This window comes from Apteryx rowi, unplaced genomic scaffold (assembly GCF_003343035.1).
Source record: "Apteryx rowi isolate R43461 unplaced genomic scaffold, aptRow1 scaffold_9, whole genome shotgun sequence".
NCBI lineage: Eukaryota > Metazoa > Chordata > Aves > Apterygiformes > Apterygidae > Apteryx > Apteryx rowi.
The window spans coordinates 4509936-4532460 of record NW_020451204.1 but is presented as its reverse complement, the minus strand read 5'-3'; positions in this window follow the sequence as shown (position 1 = coordinate 4532460).

Sequence of the window (22525 nt, the reverse complement as noted above, 5' to 3'; positions counted from 1 at the left end):
GGGCCTAGAATAACAGCAAAGTGTTAAATTACCCTTCCTCAGGCCTTGTATTTGTTAGATTAGTCTGTATAATCACACAGGACACCCAGMCCTGATGCTTTTGGACCACAGGGCCCTGCCGATCTTCAGCAAGAATCTGACTTGCCCCTTCTTGCTCTCTGTGACCATGAGTTCCCTCCTAGATTATGAAAAATGGACCGGCATGGAATTTGGCGTGTTCTTTCTTCTCTCTGTGAAATTATGCAAGAGGTGATGAAGCAATGTCTGACCAATTAATAGTGGCACAAGTTATTTTCCCATGGGAGCAAGTGGAAGGGCAGGGAAGCAATTTTATATGAAAAATTTGTAAAAACGATATATTTCTATGGATGATGCTTCAGTTACATCAGACTTTGTTTCTTACTATCTCTTTTTTCTTTCCTTCCTTCTTTCTTTCTCTCTCTTTCTTTTCTTACTTTCTCTCTTTCTCTTTCTCTCTTTCTCTTTGTCCCTTTCTCTCATTTCTATGATGTAGGAGACTCATTTGTGGTTGCAACCTGTCCAGTGTTTTGTTTAAGGCTGAAAAAAACATTTCATTACCAATACGTGACTGGTTTAAAAAAAGTCATGTTTCTGCAGGTTCATGAAAAACAAGACATCTTTCATCCTCAGCTCAGTGGGTTTAGAGCAAATAAACAAGCAAATAAAATGAAGGTATTTCTGGTTTGTTGTCAGGGCAGGGGTAAGTTCATTACTGGGATCACGTTGGGGGGAAAAATACAACTTGCCTATGAAAATGATTAATTCACACCTGGGGCAAATGCATGACAATTCTTCATTTACCTGAGAAAGAGAGAGATCTGAGAGATACTACACCCAAGGAAAATTCCAATTCACATGTATTTCCATAACTTCTTTACCATAAAATGAGTATATTTAATTAAAATATTGGACTGAACCTGACTGTTTTTATAGGGAGCCTCCTGTCACTGATCAAAACCACTTTATCTCCTTTGAATGTTTTGTCTTATAAAAAATTAACCTGTGCAGGTTTTTTCCCTCTCTTTTACCTGAAGCAAAACAGTGTGTTTACCTGCCAAAGGCAAGCATTTTTGAGCTTTCTCTCTTAGGAAAAGGAGTCACCAGTATTCAAAGCAATCGACATGAGTTCTTTTTTCCTTGAAATGCTTTTCTTAGCAGCACAGACCCACTTGACATCTGGAAAACTCCATCTGTTCTGTTCACTTGCTGATCACTGAGAGACATGTTGCAAACAAAAAAAAAGTAAATTAAAAGAAAGATGATTGTGAATGTGTGCATAAGTGTTTGTGTGAGCAAGAGAGAAGTGGGGTAAATATAGTAAATAATGAAGACTATAAACTTGTTAATCCCATAGAGTACTTGATTTTTGGATAGTATTGATAAACACAACAGATATGAGTGAGGGTGCCAAAATCTGCCCTGCAGGAAGATAGTCAATTTAGAAATYGAGGAACATGTTAGAAGAGACCACCAAATACCTGTCAATACCTGGAAAACAACACAGAGCATTAAAATCAAATATTACTTTGATTTCATTCTTGCTCTTAGTGATTGCATTGTTAAATTAAGTTTGGAATACGCAACAAGGCGGTTGAAAGTACTGCATCTAAAACACCAAATGATAGCTTTGGATATGGTGAATCACCTCCCATAAATCCTGGAACCCTACTTTACTTTATAAACTCTGGGACACATCTAACACATCCAAAAGATAATAGCCAGTATTCAATAGCCAACTCCTCTTCTCTTTGTTTCTTTGGCCAAAGGCTTCACCAGGTGGCATAAACAACTGATGAGTGAATGTGTCTTTTTCATAGCATCTTCTTCTCTGATGCACCTTGCTCTCCAGTTATTCTTAGTACCTAATAAAGTTCCTGGTGGTACACATGGATGGTCCAAACCAGTAACAAAACTGATTGGGGGTATCTGATTGGGGTAAAATGGAAGGAATTGTGTATATATAAGTATGTGGRTTCACCAAAGCCAATCTGATTCCTCTGAAGATGTCCTGGTGTCCTCAGCTGATGTGCTATCTGTACACCTTCTCCTCCTACAGCTCTAGTAGCACTGGGCAAATGTCAGACCCAACTTTTTCCTAGAGTTCACTCAGCTCTGTCGTCGCACTGGGGAGCCAGCTGCAGAACGGGTTTCTTGTCGCAGTGAACTCATATCTCCTTCAGCATAGAGATCCACATCCAAAACAGGACCTGCTTTTAGGATGACCAGTGATGCAGTGTCCTAAAGTAGGGAGCCTTGTGTGGAATTCCCAGAGGTGAAGGAGATGCCTAAATCCCCTATAACATAAGAGGGGAGTGTGAAGTGCTTGAGAGGATATTCACAATACCCAGGACTTCAGGCGGAGGGTTGCCTTAATCAGTCAGCAGGATTTACCTTTCTTGACCCAGAGACTGATTTAGGGTGTTTAGGTCCAAGTCTTGACTGGTTTCCTTTTCTCTTTCTTGCTTCCATCTTCTGTGTGCTAAGATAATATTGAAGAAATCCAGTTGTGTTGTGCAGTTAAACATACTGCAGTGTTAGCAGGGATACAGTGACCAGAACTTCTGTCTGACTTCCAGAGGAATAGTAGGTCAGTAGTGAATGAAAATATTTTCTATCTAATCARCTAGTCTTTACTAAAATAATTTGGAGCTTTTTTCAGGTCCAGCTGAATGACTAAATTCTCTGCGATGATATCCAGTAACCCACTTCAAGACTTTAGGGAGAAGACTGACACCTGGATCTGATGAATTGCTCAAACTTAAATTTTACCAGAGTTAGAAAAGTAATTCATCCAATCAACAAGTATAGCTGCAGCAAAATACTTATTCAGGATTGATGGCATATCAGGATCAGAGCATATGTAGGAAATAAGGACCATAAGAAATCTGGGAAGCGAACAGTCAGCACAGACTGTCTGAGTGACTCACAACACGGTGGTGATTTGAGCTGACAAAATGTTATTGGAGGGATCACTCTCTTCAACACTGTTTGCTTTGGGAAGTCAGGGAGAGATTTATTATGGCTGAAAGCCTTTACAGCTGTCAGATATAAGTGCTAGTTAAAAGGAGAGAAAATAGTAGCTTGAATTAACAATGGGAGCTTGGGTCTGAACACAGGCAAAAGCACGAGGTTTTATCTGACTGAGGGTATCATCAAAATCTTGCTTGGAAATGCATTACTTTTAGATCACCTTACATACTGGCGTGGTGTGTTTATTTTTCATTTACTGTGCCTTTATTAGAATACGTATTGGTGATAAGGAAATAATGTTACCATCAGAGCAAAAGCTTCTAAAGAGATCCCCAAGCTCTGTCTTTATTATTCAGCATAGCTGTTAAACATTGGCTTCTTTACCATTGACTTTAACGAGGCTGAAGGATGTGGGTAAACACAAGCTGCTGAATTACTGCTCATGGATATTACATGTAGCAACATCAAAATGCAGCTATTTCTGTTTGACACTGATGCATAAATCACATCAGGAAAATGTGTGAGTCAAGTTAAACACCCCAAGATGTGAACCTGTGTTTTAAAAGGAAGTGGATGACTTATGGGAGGAACCTAAGTTTATATTTTAATGGTATTTGGGCTCTATGTGTGCTTGAAGAACTGGTCATCAGCCCTTCTCAGAAAACATTCAAGTATCTCAGAAATATGGTCCTGAGCTGGGTAACACAAAGTGTTGCTCGTTCTCCCTTACTCAGTTGAGTTACTCCAACAGTTGTGACTGGACAGGACAAACTTCTGTGCTAGAGAGGGAGCCAGTCTATCYGAACGCAATGACCAGCTCTCTCCTCAGACAGACACGGACACACACACGCCAACATACACGTGTCAGATGCACATGCACACGTGTATGCATTTCATAACAATAAGACAGGCTGGGATACAGATGGGTTTTTTTGAAGGTCTCCAGAGGAAGACCCAGAGAGCCTAATTTAGGGACAAAGTTGAAAACATAGCATCATATAATCATTTAAGTTGAAAAGGACCACTGGAGGTCTGGTTCAATCCCCCACTCAAATAAGGGCCAGTTTAGAACAAGTTAATCTTTTCCACTCTAAAATTAGCAGAAATAACTTACCTAGAGGATAAAAATGTTGAAGAAAGAAATACTTTGCCATTTGTTTTGAATCACTTTTCATAATCTGGGCCACTGGGTCCATTTCTGCCATAATTTAAWTCATTAACTTGAACTGTTTTGGTTTCTGCGTGCCCTGTGGAACAGTCTGTGTGCTGTGCAATCACATAGTGAGAACTACCCTCTCTGCTGAGAAACCTAAAATCCTGTTAAACAAATCAGACAAAACCAGGTGAAGAAAGAGAGAGCGAGCAATCTCCAATCTCATGGTGATCTGTTGTCACCAAACAGTTCAAACGTGATTAGAAAGCAGTCCAGGATCTAACCAAGCACCAAGGTATTTCGAGGCAAAATACACTCCTAGCCTCTTTTTAAAAAAGCATCATAGTGACTAGATTATCCAGCATTAGAAATTCCCTTTAATAAAGCCTATTTTTTTCCATTCTACTCATTAACACTTCCAGGAAATAAGAGGGCCCTGAAGTCTGCAGTAAAGCGGTGCTTTAAAGCTCATGAAACGTCTGTACATCCTTTATTATTAGAAGTGACACCATTGTGCTGTCCAAATGGAGAACTGCCAGAACATGCTGCCAGTCACATTCAGAGCGCATTGAAAACGCTAGCAAAACGCTCTCCTCTCGCAAGTGCTCTCCCAGTTCAGCTCACAAAAATAATTTAGCGAGAACAAGGGTTGTCTGAGTTATTAGTGAGCTGCTGAGCAGAAAGAAATAGCTTATAGTCACAGCTGGCGTCACCGTCTTTGGAGGTCACATGGCAAGCCGCTCTCCTCGCATAGGCTTGCCTCATGYGCTGGGTTTGTTTTATGGCAAAAGTCCATTTTTAATAATACAGACATTATTGCAGATTTTATATGGGAGAAGGAGATGTGAGGTCTAATGAGTTGAGAGCCTTGACACAGAYTGACTGCCGGACCAGGCGATATCTCTATGTCCAAAGATTGTCAGCTCTTGGGCAGGGAGGTAATAGCATCTCGCTTTGCATATATATAGTGCCTATCACAATGGGAACCCTATCTCCTGACAGCTAATAATAAAAAAGCCCAGTCTGCTTCTTACTCTGGGAGTTTAATCAATGAAGGTGCCAGCCAGTCACATATTTGTTTTCTGTTAACATGTGATGTTTATGATTACCATATTTGCTTGCATAATGGCAGCTTGTGTTGCCCGAGATTTCTCCCCTTAAAAACTGATAGCATGGCCATCATTTGCCTATAAAAGCGTTGCTCATGACCAGTCAGAAGGTGCGGTTATACAGCAAGACATTTGTGTGTGCAGGGCTGTTACGCAAGCAAATATGGYGTTATTTTAACTTGCTGTTTGGCTTGAGACATGGTGGATAGAATTAATTTGAGCTGTGGTAGATGGCGGTAGATTCATTTCTAGTTGGTGGCCAGTAGTTGCAAARGTACCAGAAACAATAATAAAGCCGGACTCTGAAGGGCTGGGTGTCCTTTCCACCCACTGAGGACTCATAGGTTAATCCTGCGAAATCTTGATGTGCTTTATTGTTCATTRTTTTAATGAAGAAGCTCCTAGGAATTCCAGTGGAGAATCAGATAGGACCCCACTAGGTAGGATATAGCATAAACAAGGGAGAAGAGACAGTCCACGAGTTAGAAAGCATCTGTATGTCGGACAGGATGCAACGGTGGATATTAAATGGACAAGTGGGAGCTGGCCTGGGAGYGTGGGGAATGAGGCAACAATAAAACCAAGTTAATTTAGCGGGATGGAAAAGGCCTGGACTTGTTGCTCATCTCACCTGAGTACTCCCTATGTGCCTGGGAACGGCTAGCGAGCTCCATCGCAGAGAAAGGAATTACAGGCTCAGRGGCGAGAGAGCTGTGGGTTCTCCAGTCCAGCGCACAGAGACGTGCAGAGATGCTCCACAAACGCTCAGGAATCACCGCCCCGTAATTTCAACCTTGGCTACTCAGAATAAAGTGCTTTTTCTAAACTATCTGCCGTGCAAAGGTGTTGAGCAGCTGTCTCAAATAATTCAAAAGCGTGACTAGTTTAAACCTGGGTGTGACCCAGTTTACACGCTTAATTCCCTTTACCCCGTGAAATGGGTATTTAGGTTGTTTAGTACTTAAGACTTTATAACAGTGGTAAAAATACTGATACTCTGGAGTCAGATAGCTGCATTTGTATGGTAAATTTGTTCCACTTTATTATGTATGTAAATATTTGGTGCTTTTGTCCAGTGCACAGTCAAAAAATCCTTTGAAAAAGGTTTATTTAAATGCAGGAAACCAAATAACTCCTTCAGATTGGGAAGATTTTTATTGGGGTAAGGAATGGGGCAATTTTAACCCTATATATGTGTAAAGGTGGGAAATACCCCCCAAAAAAAAGAGTTTGAGAAAGAGATGTAACCAAGGCCACAAATGTTCAGCATGTACATTTATTTTGCTACAGTAACAAAAATTTTCAGTTTCTACTTTGATCAAAACCTGGAGCAATGGTGGGTGTTCTGTGGTAGAACTCCATCACTAGTACTTCCTGGGAGGTTTCAGTCCAAATTACCTGTTTTTTTCTTGACAGGGGGAGTTGTCTCCACTCAGCACCGTGTCCACACAGCTATGGGCGCAGGGGATTTCTAAATCTACTGTCCCACCAAGAAGAGAGAGGGAAGGGGGCTGAGCCCAAATGCATCCCCAAACCAGCGGTTTTGAGGACCATTACRGTTCAAGTTTGTCTTGCCTTTAGTAGCAATCATGGTGTTGCACAATCCTCATTCAAATTATTATTAATTCAGTTCATTTTCATTCAGTTCTTTCTGCAGTTTCTGATAAGATGGCAATAGAACTATTTTGTTTAATGAAAATAATCACATACACGCCCCCACACACATGCACAATCAATCACATTTTTAACTATATTAAATAGCGGTGCCGTAAATACTGTGGGAAGCAAGTGGGTTTAGAAAGCATGACCTTAAAACAACTGTTAAACAATTTGTTTCTGACAATGTTTCTTTATAAGGAACAAGTCTGGATTTATTGTAGCTAAATGGTCCACTGGGAAACATTCACTATTTTCGATGTCACATACAGGAAACCCACCACATATCTTATTAAGACAAAATGTGTCCTTTCAGATTGTAGATTTTGAGTGAAACATTACTCATGCGTCTCATGAAAATAAGTCTTTATTTATAGCAATGCAGATTTATTTTAACATTTTTTTTTAATACACTTACACAAGAGTTAGGCAAGTTGACAAAAATTTCTAAAACTGTTTTTCGCCATACGCCCAAAGGGAGGAGAAACAATAAGCTGAGCTATGCTAAGATCACACCTCAAAATTGCAATGGAGAGTACAACTTTTACAGAAGAATATAGGCAGAGACAATATTGTCTCCTTCTGCTCAGATCTGGCCAGGTGGAAGCCAGATCTGATCTGGAGACTGCATAGAGCTGTACTAACTTGCACTGTCCTCTGTTTACATGGGCTTCTCAGTAGGGTTCGTTGCCTTGGGTGCAACACCATGAGGACACATCCACGCTAACCTCCACATTAAAGCTGGATCACATGCAGCCAAGGCTCAAATGGTGCTTTGCCTTCATAGATGTGGAGCACATGGGCTTAGCACCTCTGCAGAAGTTGGCTCCTGCTTGCAGGAAAATGATGAGTGAAAAGGGGCTGAAGGATTATTCAGTGTTTGGAATAGCTGTTTGGGTCTCATGTCTCAACGACCTGCTGTCTTGGAGAGTCCTTGCAGCTATGCCTGTGTCACTGGACAAACTGGGGCCAGGACAGGCTGGAGCGCTGGCTGCCGATGGTCTGCCCTGCTTCGTGACACGGCGCTGGGCTCTGCTGGCTACAACTCTCCCAGATAACGCTCAGACATAATTTGGAGGATAGCACAAGCCAAGTGCTGTTTTTTTCTGGGAGGGAGAGAGAGTTGAGGCATGTGGGCATGAGTCAGGCTGAGCCAGTTGGCCTCAGGGCCAGACCATGAGGCTTGCGTGTGCTGTTCAGCGCTGTAGAGGCAGCTGTACGAGTGTGTCCATGTCTCAGGTCTCTGGCTGTAAAATGGGGACAACAGCAATTCCTTACTACAGATGAGTGCTATAAAAATAAGTGCAGTAGAGAATAAAAGACATAGATGTAGTAGTACAGCTTTCATGGAAAACATATATTATTATAAAGTACGCTTGAGACTTAAAAGCATAAGCTATTGCAATTTCAAAAAAAAAAAAAGATAAACATTTTTATTTCCTTTACCTTATGTTGTTCTGCAAAATATTTATACTAAATCAAAATATACATATATTTATCACTTGCAGGGGTTCTGTAGTGTATGTACATCTRCTAATTATACTGGTATATCTGTGAATAAGACCAGTGATGAACTTTATATCTTCACAGTCCTCTGATCTACTTGAAAAGTTTAATTATTCTTTAATTATTCTGAATTCAAGGAATTTTATCTTCTTCTTTACATTGAAAATGTATTTCATCATAGTTTTTGCAGCTGAAGATTTTACCCATTTTTAAAGTGAAAAAAAATGCCTATAAAAGCTTTAAAACTGTTCATTTTAATTGTATTGTATTCTTATTTTCCATGTTCAGGCAAGAAGGAGAGGGAGAGAGGAAAAGAAAAAAGGAAGGAAGGAAGGAATCAAGGAAGGAAGGAAGGAAGAAGGAAAAGGAAAAGGAAGAAAGAAAAGAAAGAAGAAGAAAGAAGGAAGGAATCAAAGAGAGGAAAGAAGGAAAGAAGGAAAGAGAAAGAGAAAGAAAAGAAAAAAGAAAAAGAGAAAGAAAGAAAGAGAAGAAAAGAAAGAAGAAAGAAAAAGAAAAAAGAGAAAAAGAAAGAAAATGAAAAAGAAGAAAGAAATGTGGATTTGTTTGAGGACACAAATAGGGAGGAAAGATAAATGTTTAATGAGGCATTCCTGGGTATCTTATGTCGAGGCTTCTAACACAGGAGGACAGTATGTCTCACAGCCCTGACTAGGATACTTGTATGTTTGATTGTATTTGAAAATTGGGGGGAATTAGTAACTCTGTTTATGTGGTTTTGGTCCATGTTACAAAACAAATCTCTTTATTGGGTATAAAAGGTGGAAAAGTAGAGAAGGGGAACAGAAAGCCAAGCCCGCATGGCAATGAGCAGTGGAACTGGCAGCAGCGATTACTTTACATTCTCCCTGCCTGAAATTATCTATTTCCATTCTATAGCATCTTTGTTTGTCATTCTCCTGCTTATGTGGTTACACATAGACTTTCTTTGTTTCTACATCCAAAACCATTATCGTGTTACCTTTAAAGTTTGGCATCCAGCGACACAGGGGTCACCGGTGCCAGTTTGTGCACGGTTTGTATGACTTCATTAGCTAAATAGAACTGTGGGAACAGATTCTGGGTGACCCTCAAGCCACAGAGGACTTTTTTTTTTTTTTTTTAATATGTTGCACCAAAGACACCCAAAATGTTCCTTTAGTGATGTTTTCAGTGACAATCCTATAGAGAAACAACTTTGCTGGGAATATAGATACATCTGCTTTGTACACAAGGCCAAATTCTGCCTCAACACGGGTAACTGAGGCTGTTACTTGAGCCTTGCACTTTGCTTGCTTGTCTATTACAAATGCTTAGAGGGACAAATTCACTCAAATTTATTGTATTGTCTTGATTATTGTGGCCAGATATTCTGTTTTGCATTCAGAGATGTAGCCTATGGAACCAAACCTCCACCAGCTTCCAGTTTTCCTCATGTGTCTGGACCTACATTTTGGACTCGGTAYTTCCTTCACATGAGGTTCTGCAAGAATATCGTATATGGTTGCAAGTTTTTGAAATCAAGGCTACGGGATTCCAGGCTGGCTTGTGCTGCTCTTTTATGTTTCCCTTTCTGCAGCCATATAAACCATTCTTGAATGATATCCTCATCCTTTAATGAAGTGAGATTGGGCAGCAGGAAATAGAGGTGGGATGGCCCAAGATTTTTCTAACCATGAAGACTCTGGGAATTTGCAAAAAGTCCAGATCCTACCTCATCTCCCATCTCCCATTCTGAGAGACAGAGGCTCTCGGAACAGCATAACTGCTAGGACTTCTAGGACTTTCACGCAGCTTCTCAGCTATGCTGGTGTTTTGCCAATTTGTTTTATTCCTAATAGTTTGGCTTTTACAGCGCAGAAGAATGTGCACAAAAGAGGAATAATTGCAATTAGTCAGTTACTGACATGCTGAAATGTCAGCACAATTTCATGGATGTCTTTGGTTAAATTGTTTAGCGAAGATACTGGAGTTTTACAAGAGACTTCAACATGACCAGGATTCACTCCCTTGGACCAAAGGCGGTTTGGCTGCTCAGGCTCAGATTGTCAGTGGGGGCAATCCACTGCATAGGGAGTGCAGAATCACTGACTATAACCAGGGGCAAAAGCTGACTAGCAGGAGCAAGAATTTCATGATCCTGAATGCAATGATTCTTGTTGCATCACTAGGTCCCAGTGTGGTGGATGATTTCATTGGGCATTGGATTCTACCATGTATGTTCAGGTAGGCAAGCTGTCACGTTTAAGACCTGGAATAATATATGGGGGAACACATGATGGTCTGGATAAATACGCTGGAGGTTTTCTCTGATGCTGCGTATAAAGTCAGGGGAACACATTTTTGCTATGCTAACTGATCAAAATGAAAAGAAGAGCCACTTTGCTTCACATCCTTTTTGTACAACTGTTCAGATAATGCTTCTACGTAGTTACTTCTTTCAACAGACAAACTTACTCACCACATTAGGTTTGACGAATGATCAGTCAGGTACTGCTGGGTCTTCTTGTCTCTAGGTCCAGCCCAATCCTATGACAAATGCTGGGAGTGACTGTATCTGAACAAGACACCTGCCTCATGGTCAGGCAGCTATAACACATCGTACTGACTGAAAGTATTACCTGACATGCTTCAGCTGCTGGGCTAAATTCTTATTCTCCCACATGCTTCTTAAACTTTATTTTATTTAAATACATTAAGGCCCATCCTTACCAACATCATTAATGGCCTACATAAAATCAAAAGTGTAGGAGATCAAGCGAAGAAATCGGTGTTTATATTTAGATGTTATTGTTTAAAGCAAAGCCAGATCATTAGATCAGTAAATAATACTTTAGCTAGAAGCTTGGTCAGATGATAAGCACAGAGTTTATTATTAGATAGTACTTTATTATACTTTCAAAGACAAACTAGATTAACTGGGTGAAATGATCATTTTCCACTAGTAATTAAAGTGAGGCAATAGCTTAGGAGCAGAACAATGCTGAATTTTGAAGGGAAATGGCTTAGAATTTCAGTCCAGAACTGGATCCAGATTTTTATAGGTAGGACCATTTTTATAGTTCCCATGGAGCCTCACAGTTTACATAGAATGGCTGCCGATTTCTTTTTAAGTGATCTTTGTTTGAAAATACTCTTTAGCCTTTATTAAATAAAAGACCGATCTTTTAACCTAGCACAAATTAGGAGAAAGCTACTAAAGTCAATAGTTAGTTTGCACTGCTGATATCTGGATCTTTCCGAGGGTTAAAAAAGAGGGAATTAGGAAGGAAAGTAAACAAGATTTCTAAAGATCCCTGATTAGATGTTCAGTGGGTTCATATCTCTCCCTGGTGCATACCAATGAATAAGGACCCGGAGCAGAGTCTCAGACTCCCACTCCAACTTTCTGATGAAAGTAGATACTGACGTGAATCTTTGGGGCTGAGCCAGCCTACAAGGTTTGACTTTTGGTTCAGATCCAAAACTGATAAGTTTCTTTTCTGGATTCACTTTCTATGCAGTTTACCACAGCAAAAACCTAAAGAGATTTCTAGGTTGTCTTTAGGCTGATCCTTAAACCAACCCCAAAGTTGTATTTTGTCTGTATGTAGTTCTGYACATTACCTCCTGGCCTAGCTCTGTATGCTAAGAAAATCCGTAGTATCAGAGTGTTTGGGATATTCTGCCACTGCGAACACATCAGCTGCATCRCTTGGGTTATTCACAGGCTCCAGTTGACTGTACAGAATGCCTTTGAAGCATTTATTGAAAAATATGAAATTTATACCTTGGTTTCTTGTTTATGGTTTTTCAAGCTATGAATTAAAGTCCYCAAGTTATGCATAATGCACTGATGTGTTAATTTGGTAAAAGCTAGAGGTGAGCAGCTCATCTTTGTGACTGACAGATACAGTATTAGTGCCTGTGTCTGCTTTGCTTGGCTTCCCTCTCTTTCAGTTGTAATTGCATCTAAAATCCATATACAGAGAGTCAGAGTCGGTTGTCAGTCCCTCCTGTAGAAATGATGGCTATAGCTTTTGATTTCAATTTTCATTAAAAAAAGAAAAAAAAAACTTTGCTTTTTATTCTTGTGCTGAACTGTTGTTGGTGGCAGACAAATAAATCTAGCAATATTCACTATTTCTCAAATATTAACAATTGCTTAATTAGTTCAATATGCTGAGGTTTGCAATTGCTGGATCTGGGACAGTTCCCCACAGTCTTTGGTGCACAATTTGCCAGTCTTCTGAAGGACCTCATCTTGGGTCCAAATTTTGCAGCCTTGCCCTCTGTGATTGTAATTTTAATACACGTTTCTACTATGCAGGGTGTCACCTCACTCCTCCTTCGTTCCTCCACACACACATGCATTTGGGTATCTGTTTTGCTGCAAATAAACTTCCTAATCTCGCATCACAGTTRCTGAACTCATTGGAAAGGGAAACACTGATTTTGATGGAGCTGAGCTTCCAAAAGTAAGGCACAACATGCAGTTCACGCTCCTTAGCTGTCATTGATGTGAATTTTTCTTCTGCGTCTAAAATCATCTGAGTGTATTTCAGACTACTTCCCACTGTTTAGAACTCACATATTGTGCTCACTGAAGATAATGCAACCCACTGGAGATACAACAAGGTGTATGCTACGGAACATAGCCTCGGTTTGTGGAATGAAAATAGGAAAACAACTGGTTATTATTATTTTTTTCCTCTATGAAAGGAGTTGAACATCATTTTATATAGTAGCATTTTTATTCGTGTGTTTTTGGAGCAACTCAGGTGTATCTATACATAACTGAGGAGAGCATTCACATATATATGGGTATTATTCTGAATTTACTACTCCAAATAAAAATGCAACTTTTCCTCTTTTTGAGTGCTGATCTTAAAAATACTCAGGAAGATGCTAGATTGCTATCAGGATCTGCCCTAAGCACAGAACTGTCATCCTCATCCACTTGACCTCTCAAGGAAATAATCTTATATCATCATAAGTTTGAGAGAGTTTTTAAGAAGGTAAATGCATTTTTTCATTTTTTCCCTTTTTTTAACAGCAAATACTATCGAGAATGTTTCAAAACTTTTAGAATTCCCATCCAAGTTAATCCTTTTAAACCTAGCTATGCTTATTAGCTTTCTTTGAACAGATAAGGCTTAAACAGATGTGTCATTTGAAAAACTGAAGTCAATTTAATAGCAGAGAAAGATACAAAATAGTGGCTACAGAAGGTGAAATGTGGCATTTGATGAAATAGTGGTGATACATTTTTAAATCTCTTCTAAAACTATATTGTTGAAATGACAGAAATTACTAGTGAGCTGTTATGGTTTTAGGAATTATAGGCATCAACCTATTTAGTGGTGCTAAGAAGCAGCTTGAATCCCTGGCTGTCTCTCTCAAGTCATTTCTGATGGCTTCTGGAGCTGGCTGTATCTGCAGACAAGAAGTGYCTAGCATTTATCAGCCAGTGGGTTGAAATGTAAAGATAGGAAACCTCTTTATCCATCTTTAGGAGTAGAAGAAAATTCTTAAATCGTCTGAATTAAAATGGCAATTTTAATTGAGTTCTTGCCTGTATCTCATTTTATGTCCTCCAGGACGATGGCAGCTGAGAAACACAGCATCACCTCATCTGGATTGTCCTATTGTGCCAACGAACGTGTCTGCTATGGTGAGACGGGGTGGTTTAACAAGGATGTGTATAGCAAGTGTCTAAGGAGTTGAAAGACATTTCATTAGACGTATCTGCAGCATACGTGAACGGGAGAACTTTACAGTAAGGGCACATTTTGCTGCATTGTCAAGGAAGAGTCAAGGGAAATTTTTCCACTTCACTATACGAAGCTTATCTTRGAAGGTTATTTACGGTTAATATTCCAAACAGGAGCTTCTGGGTTTCGGAGAGATCTCCTCTGAAAGCACACACAGTGAATTTAAAGCAGTGGCAGTTTTGGAAACAGGACAGCGCTGGAGTGGGGGTTACAGGCTGAACGGCTTTTATTTTCTGCCTACGGATTAGCAGACACTTGGGGTCTGASTCTCCTTGATTGCCCAGTTGCACTGAAAGACACCTCAGCGGGTACAAAGATGTGTCTTCATTTCGGGGTTCCTCTGCAGGGCTGCAGTAGGATGAAGGAGCCTTGCTCAAAATACAAAATAAGTCCTTCAGGGCAGATTCCCTGCAGCTGTAAATCGTCACGACTCCTTTGAAATCTCTGTGTCTCCTGGAAGTGCTGTGACCAAACAAGCAAGCTTTGTGTGCATTTTCCCAGCTTTGCTGCATCCGAGGGAATTTCATCATAACCTAATCTTTAAACAGCCTCTCTTTGCAAATCATCCCAGAAGTAACCTGGGGGTTGGGGAAGGGCTAACACCTGTGCCCAGGCTGGAGTGCTGTCCCGTGGGGACGCTGATCCAGCACACGAAGCAACAGCACTTTGCTGAAGCAGAGGAAAGGGATGGCTTAACGAGAGACGAACTGGAGCTGGAGCCAAATTTAAATTAATTAACTTYAGCTAGACTGAAATTCTATTGTAAGAAGTCAATGGCTGGGGCCGGAGAGCAAACTTGGAAACACCGGGCTGGGAAGACAGTGAAATAATTAGTGTGCATCTCACAGCAACGCTGATAACTCAGCCAGCAACAGTCTGACATTAATGGTACATAGTGGTCAGCCAGAGCTGCTGCTGGGCCCATGGCTGAGTGACCAGTGTTGCTAAGCTCTGAGTAGTAATACAGACCTGTCTTTGTAATTTTAGCTGAGAATCGGAGTGATCCTTGTTTTTTAGAAATCTTCTGGAGTAAATTTTTTATAAAATCATTGCAACTCCTTCTTAGCTTTCTCTTTCTGTTTTTTTTCCCCTGTATTTCATAAGAAATAAATAAAAATGTCTAAAATGTACAAAAAGGTAAAACAGCAACAGGACCCTCTTATTTATTTCACAGTCTCTCTCTCTCTTTTGTTTTTTAAAGCCAACTTCCTGATTGAGTGCATAAAATTCACAATGCTGTCACGGGATGAGCAGTAACTTGGAATAAGCAAGCTCTCCATGACTGCACCACAAGAATCTTTAAATATTAATTCAATTGTTCATTTTTAGTAACAAAATCATGGGCCAGATCCTCAGGTATTGCCAACRGGGGAAGCACCGCCAAAACCAAACTTCCCAGAAGTCAGTAATGCTACACCAATATGTGCCATTTGATGATCTTGCTCTGTAGCAGTATTTCTAAATATCAGATCTGGAGTACAAAGCACACATATTTTTGTTCAATTAAAGGTGCAGTTGCAATTCGTTTCATCTAATTTCAGTTATCAAAAGGTCAAGGTCTTGTCTAAGCTGCATGTTTTGGCCCCCTGGGTAGTCAATGTAGAGAGCCACCCCATTGAAGACAATGGTCTAAGGTCTCTGGAGATGCCACTTTCTCTTCACTTATTACAGAGGCAGCCCAGAGGACTGACTTCAAAGGAGCTGGTCCTGATGGAAAGAGGGGACAAAATCATAAAAGGATTTAGAAGAGGGAAAACTGCGTGCATTTGGGAAGGTCTCTTGCCTTTGACCCTAATTCAACAACGTATACATAAACATACTAAAGTCCCCGTCTTCAGTGACAACTGACCATGTTAAAATGTCAAATATGTGCATTTTTGCTTTGCTGAGCAGACATGGGCAAAGACCGTGGGCCCAAGTGTTCAGCTGAACCAGATTTCTGGTTGTTGTTTGATTCCCAGGGTGCTATTTTCCCATGAAGATCCACTGGTTCCTGAATCTGTCAATAAATAGAAGCTCAGTGAGGCTCCCGGCAGGAAAGGGCTGCCAATGTCAGCTCAACGGTGCCGGCAGCGCTGCCAGGGTGGTGTGGGTTACGGCTAGCTCATGCGCTGGTGTAACTGAGCTCRGTAACGTGGACTAGCACTCCCCGTGTGTGCCTGCAGTCTCTTTTAATAGACTAAACACATATGTCTCTTTAGCCACTTAGAAAAAGATGTTATGAAATGGCTGCAGTCACAAATGGGGTTTTAAATGGTTTTAACGTAATACGACAATCYGTTCACAAATCCTGATGTGTTTACAAAACATATCCTTGCTGCCTAATACGTTTATTTTAACACTTTATTCAGGCTTAAATGCCATTTTCACATGCTAGGTTTGTTTGGATTTTGCATAAGGTTGTGCCACTTATTCAGGAATGTCTGACAAAAATGCAGCTTTGGGAAAGAGTTCAACTTTGGGTTGAATCACGTTCAACTTCTGTTATTCACCGTTTAGGGCTTGAGTCACCAAATAACAAAACACGTAGGTTAGGACTGTTTAGTTTCTGCTTTCAACCAGAACAAGTGACCTTCTCTTTAGTATGACTACTGGCAGAGCAGGACAAAGGTTAAGTGATTTCCAGCATAATCAAGTACTTTGCCATCGTGCAGTTTCCTTTAGTTAAGAACAGACATTTGCAAATTTCCAGTTTAACATGAAGGTTAGGAATGCAGCTGGATTCTTCCCCRGTTCCACAGCTGTTGTTAGCAGGGTCCACAATCCATTGTTTTTACTGTTTTCAGCAGGCGAGGGAATTCTGTCCCGTCCGGGTGACTGATTACTTGGTATCAGTTGAGTTCATCATTTTCTGGGACCATTTCAGTACATGCCATACCTGTACTCCACACCATTTACCTTGCAAAAACTCCAGTGACTATGGAAAACTGTAGGGTACCATACAGTATCTCTTCAACCACAGACATGTTCATTCTTCCACACTTTACATTAGATCACCATACAATAGCAAATCAAGTTCAGAGCTTCTTCCTTCTTCTCAAGGTGCTCAAGGGCCAGCATTTCTAAAAGATACCAAAAATTATGGAATGAAGATCATGTAAACACACTCTTTCTCTGATGTAATGAATTTTTATAAAAAAATTAGGCTGGTTTGTGCTGGAGAATGACCATCAACCACATGTCTGGCTGTCATGGGATTTTYTAAGGATCAGAACAGTCATGCTGCTTCCAGAACCTCTCCTAAGGACAGGATCGACTTCTGGTCTCATTCAAGCTTTACAATCATTTAACTCCTGTGATTTTAGGGTAAGCAGTTGGCAGGTCAGGTACAGGATTTGTAGACATGCTCTCATCTCCATATTGAAATATCAGATCAAAAGTGAAGTAGGAGAAAGAGGGCATATTACTGAATTCTGATATCACTTTTCCATATATTATCCCTTCCTCATAATTATGAATTTCTCATCTGTCCTCTGTACCAAGCAGAGCAGATGTTTAATAATTTATTCAGTTTCACAGGAAAGTCTACCAACATGTCAAGACTTTACCAGCACAGAAACACTAAGTGGTATCAGTTGGAAGGGAAGAATTTCCAGGTCCTGCCATTTTCTGAGCCATGGGTAATGGGTAATTTATATCAGAGTTAATATAGTATATAGCATAGATCACATTTAATATATCTTTTAATGTGGACCATTTAAATCATATTTATCCATAAATCATTCTTAGTGCTGGTGAAGAGTTTAACTTTGATGCTATTCACTAGTGGGGATTTAGCATTTCTTTCATCTTGTTTTTCTACCAGATTGTTATTATAAACACCAAACTTACAGCAGATATATATATATATATATATATATATATATATATAAAAACCCTAATAATTACAAACCTCACCTTTTTTTTGGCATTTAAACTAAGCAAGTTCCAAAGGAATTTCTCTGCAGTTTTAGTTTTCTTGGAATTTCACCTAATCCTAGTCAACCTGCCCATCATTCATGTTAACACGGATTCAGTATAATAAGGCAGGAGTAGACCACACCACATATGCCACAGTGTATTATTCTTTCCAATCAAAGGGTTTGCTTTGGTTTCCAAAGTGTGGGAAACCTGACACAAGATGCCCATTGCAGATAGGGAAGGATCCTCCGCTCTTCAGCACAGCGTAATAATAACAACAACAATAACTTTGATTTTGTTTCAAGACTTCTCACTTGGGATCCTACAGAGGTTCTAATATCCCGCCACGCCAGCATATTATTTTTGGATTGAATGACTGGATGAGCTTGATTTACATCTTATCTCACTCCATAGCCCATAATGTGTTTTTAAATCATGTCTAAACAGCTTACCACAAAAGCAAAATTGGAGGCAGGCGGTGGGAAGTATCTTGAATAAGTTGAGCATCAAAGAGAGAAACCTCAGAGGACTAAGAGGGGTGTATTTGCAGCTGACTGAGTCATGTTTCATGTGGGGTATGGTCCCTTGCTAATAATAAGCAAACTGCTAAAATACTATTCCACGCTTTATTAACTTGTTCAGTAAGTTAGCGTGTCTTGTGCAGGCATGTTCTCTGGTAACTTCTTTTCTTTAAGAACTTTTCCCCTGATAGCCTTCCAGAAAACATTAGAAAGTAGCTTTTTCCTACATTTCTTGTGCCTTGTGTCACACAGCCAAGCCTCTGAAGAGGCTTCTGTTCCAGGGCATAGCTGTGTTGCGACGCAGTGTGCACGTTGTTTATGCTGTGTGTCTACAGTGAAGTCACTTCAAAGACAAGTGGTAATCACATAAAGTGAATGGCTGCCATAAAAAAAAAAAAAAAAAAAAGATTGATAAGGCTGGTAGAAATTGTTTGATAGCTCTATTTCTGGATGAAAAATGGGGATTTGGAAAAAAAACAGATTTTTTCAGGAAAGATTTTGTTTGTTTTGGAAAGCTTTGCTTTCATTTGTTTTTCTTACAGGATATTTTTGTTTGTTTTTGCTGTAACCTTTCATTTTTAATAGATTATCTTTTCCTCAAGTTTTTTTTTGGCCAAAAGGGGGGAAAAAAGGAGAGCAATATTAGAGAACAATGATTTAAGCTTAACCAGTTTGGGGACCTAGTTTTCAGGAGCTGAATTTTAGACTCAAGTGTCTCTGACATAGGTCTCCTTAAACTCTCAAATATGGGGACATGTTGAATTACTAGCTATGTTCGGGAAAAACTGATCAGCTCTTTGGCTAATCAGGTGTACATTTACCAGGGTGGGAGGAGAAAGGCCAGCCAGAGCTGTGCGTACTCTCGTGGTGTGTGACATAGTCATGGTCACTCAGCTGTGAAGCCCCTTCATTAAATTTGATTGCACCTGCCCTGATAACATTGTCATTATGCAAATGAAAACTTTTACGCACCAGACTTAAGGACTGGGGGGGAGAGAGGCTTATGGGAAATATTACATCTTGAAATGCTCCCTAGGAGGTGGTTCTGCAGCTCTAAGGAACTGGAGCTGCTGTGGTTTGAAGGATGCGTTTCAAAGAAGGGGGGGAGTGTGACACAAAGATGCTTGCYTTCTAGCATAGACAGTACATCCCATTTATACAAGTATATATTTGGCCATATATATTAAATATATAGGCATACATCCTCACCTTAAATGAGCAAAGGCTCCTGTGGCTGACTCTCATKGGCGATGATGGGAGAGAGCGCACGAGTTCCTTAGTACCCATCGGTTTTGTGGCTTTTCAGACATGAGAATAACTCAAGCGCTCAGGTCTGCCTATCACCTGTGTGTCTCAGGCCAGGAGAGCAGCCCTGCAGCATGAAACGGGGCACGAAATGCTGACCTGAGATTTATCTGCTGGGACTGTGCTAGGTGAGCAGGGCCAGCTAATGCAGGCAGCACAACCGCGAGACAGCAAACTACCTTTTGTTCTGCCTGCTGGCTTGCATTTGGCTGAGGGACCTCTTGCCATGGCTGAGCCAAAAYAAGATGTTTTATGTCACACTCTAGAAACACCATGTTCTGTTACACGATGCTCGTGTTGAATAGTGATAGATTTTAAACTATAATACTGTGGGTCCTAAGAGGCCACAGTCAGTGCCTTAAGTACACATCCTGTGCCTTTAAGTGAGACTGTGCTATATCTTAACACAAGCCATAGTTCTCCTTAGATAGTTGAATGTAATTTAGATTTTCAAGAAGGAAAAATGCAAGATCTGATGAAGAAAGGAAGAGAAACAGAGACAGAAAGAAAGGGAAAATGGAACTTGTTTTCAAAATGAGATACCTCCACAGCCTCAACCTTACTCTTAAGATGGCCAATATAGTCCAGTATTTAGAACATTCAGTGTGGATGGAGGAGGTGAAAGTTCCTGTGCTGAGTCAGACAGAAAAAGGATATGGTCCTTCATCTCCCATGTCCAGCTGTGTTTTCTTAYCCTGTGGATCCTGGCTGTTTTAGGAACTGGGGTGCAGGATTACTGAAGGAGGACCCTCTGTTGGATGAGAAATTGCACCCTTGTTAAAGGAAACATGCACGTTTCCATTATGGTCCCCATTTGCAAGTTGGGAGGGGCTTCAGAAGTCAATATTATCTTAAAAAAAAAAGGGGGCAAAAAACAGAGAAACGTTTGAAAAGCCTTTATCTACACCCTACTTCATTCTGAAAGGAAAAAGGAAAAAAAAACCAACTTCCCCATTTGAGCAATAAGAGATTCAAGGTTGTTTTAAGCAGACTTCAGGTTTCTTCGCTATCTACTGGGACTTCTCACACTAAAACTACTTACTCCACACACCGAGCAGTAGTTCTTGAGCTGAATTCATGCTGCCTCTCAGCAGTGGACCTGAGGACCCATCTCAGCAAGAGGGCTGAATTGGTCCTTAACTATAATAACATTAACACTTCTCCTCTGAGGGTCAGCACTAGAGGGCAATACAGCCACACACTTAATCACACACTAGTGATTTTCAGTGGACGGGTGTTGCTCTAGTGACATGAAAAAGAGAGGGTGGAGATGAGTTGTCAAAACCATGAGTCAGAGCATGGTCCCACCTTAACTACAGTGAAAATGCCAGTCCTTTGCCATGCAGCAATCCGCCTTATCGGACCACTATCAGATATTAACACTGGGCAAAGCTGCAAGATAAATATCATTAATTCCATTATTAGAGATAGATGATATAATACTGAGAAGTTTCACAATGATCCTGGAAAATAATAGTTAGTACTGCATGTATATTGAATGCAACCAGCAAATCCAGCTTCATTCTGGTTAATTAAAAATAATTGCTACAGGACTGGCCAAAAGGGGTTAAATTTCTGCTGGATAAATGGCAGCAAAAAAAAAAATCCTTCAGACAAATAAGTAAAACTGATATTATTAATGCCAACCTCTGTTCAGGGTCCCATTCTGAACTTGGCCTTGCCCTTTACTTTACTGAAACCCTATACCTAAAAAATGAAGAGATGGCTGATATGGGACAGGCTAAAAAGTTCAATCTGTTGGGACCAGGATTCATTTCAACCCATCAGTGTTCATTATTCTGCTAAGTGGTGACATAATTGCAGAGCCACGATCCTTAGGGACCGTGCTCGAGCTGTCCCCCATTTGCTGGCTTTCCTGCRAAAGAATGCCAGCCCCGCACGAAGCCAAGCAAAGGTTTTGCAGTGAAGAYGGTCATTTTGACAACATATTCAACACGCTTGGTTCTTTCTCTTACCTTCTTCCCTGAAAATTGTCTGTCTCCCTTGTGAGACTGATTTGCTAGCTCAGGTAAGGCTGAAAAGAGAGTTTTAAAAAATGCCACCCAGCCTATGTTATGCATGGCACTGCTTTTTCCCTTCTCCAGCATAGCAAAACTCTCTTAATTTATCACTATCACTCTACATTTCATAAAAATAGCCACCACTTAGCAGGCTAGTGAACTGCACTTAGAACTGAAAATAAGGCTATCTGGTTATATTTCAGTACTGATATCTTTTTGCTATAGCTGGCATAAATCTCTGTAGTTATACAGACATCAAGAGAGACTGGAAATTTTACACCTTGAAAGGATCTGGCTGAAGACTTTTACATAAGTTGATACTGATGGGCTCACCATGACCCTGAACCTTACAAGTTATCAGCGGTAAAGCAATGGGGATCGGCACCTGCAGAAAYGTGGGCTTTTCATATCTTTCCTATGTTTGCACGGTGGAACTGTGCCAGGTCTGTTGCTTGTTGGACTGCATCTATATAACAAAGCTGGGATTTGTACCTGAACGTGTTTATTTTAAACCTGGCATCAAGTCCATCAGCGTGGACTACATACACAGGGAAAATGTGAAGTAACCCTTCATTGTGATTTAAATTACTTGGCCGCTCCAATTATTTATTAT